A 1,333-nucleotide genomic window follows, 5' to 3' on the forward strand; every position below is an offset into this window, starting at 1 on the left:
TTTCCCTACTGATACTTCAGTGATGTTTATGTGGTGCTAACGGAGGACATCCTCAAAGTAAAGAAGCTCTGCCGCAAAATATGAGTTCATTTATAAAAAAGCACAGACAAGAAAACCTGCCACCTTGCTTCAGAGGGCCTAGAAACCTTCAAAATGTGTAACTGAATCACTATGCTGTACACCTGAAACTAACACAACATTGTAAATCAACTCTACTCCAATTAAAAAGCAGGGGGCAGGGGGTACTGAACTTCACCCAATGACTCTGCTTTCATTTTCCATCCACAGGACTATGACAAAATGGGTAAGCCTTTACTTGCCCTGAATGAACTCTTAAAGAAAAAGGAAGACATGACTAGCCAAGCAGTAGTATAGCCTTTAGCATGAAATTCTAGGTTACCACTCAAACATTCTAAACATAACCAACGATCAAGGCATACACAGCTCAAACGTTACTTCCCTCGTGAATTTGTCCATCATTCTCCCAACCTAGTGGTATTCCTCTTCCCTCAACTCTTGCTTCTTATCTCTGTGAACTTTAAAATACATAAGCACCTGATGGCAGGCAGGGCACGTGTACTCCCCAGTACATAGGTGCTGAGAACCAAAAGCATGTACCCCATATAGCTTACTATCTACATTAGCATGAGTCTACTATTCCACTATTTTCATCAGTATGACCTTACTATTCAAAAAGACTTTGCCCAGGAAGATACAAGTTGCAAACAGCTTTACTGTTCATTCCACAACTCTTCAATAGAAAGCACTGACTGACAGTTTATAGCCTTAGACTTTTTGAACCTCTTGCCTCCAAAGCCCTGTTGTGCCATGCCCACCTATTCTAAACCATTGTATCATGATTTTTACCCAATCATAATCGAGCTCCCCTACAGTTAGGACAGACTTCAATGTCTCAATATCCCAGCCTTTCCTTTCCTAACCTAAAACACCATTAGACCCTGTCAGTATGGCTTTCTCCCTTACAGTGGTAAACAATAAAAAATAAAGTCATTCATTTATGTTTAATTAATTTTTCCTAGGGTATCAAGACAATTCAATAGGGAAATAATAGTTTTTAACAAATGTTTCTGAGAAACTGGATGTACATATTGTATATATGCAAATGATGATGTTGAATCCTTACCTTATACAATATACAAAATAAACCTCCAGATGAATCAAAAAACAAAAAACAAAAAAAAAAACAATAAACTCAGCTAGCTTTTTCTTGGCAACAGGTTGTTTCAGTGATATTTTGGGGAGCCAGATTTCAATATGCCCAGTTGATAAATGTCGAATCAAGTAATTAATTCACAGGGTGAGATGATGGGTT

Source organism: Lipotes vexillifer, unplaced genomic scaffold (assembly GCF_000442215.2).
Source record: "Lipotes vexillifer unplaced genomic scaffold, Lipotes_vexillifer_v1.1 scaffold481, whole genome shotgun sequence".
NCBI lineage: Eukaryota > Metazoa > Chordata > Mammalia > Artiodactyla > Lipotidae > Lipotes > Lipotes vexillifer.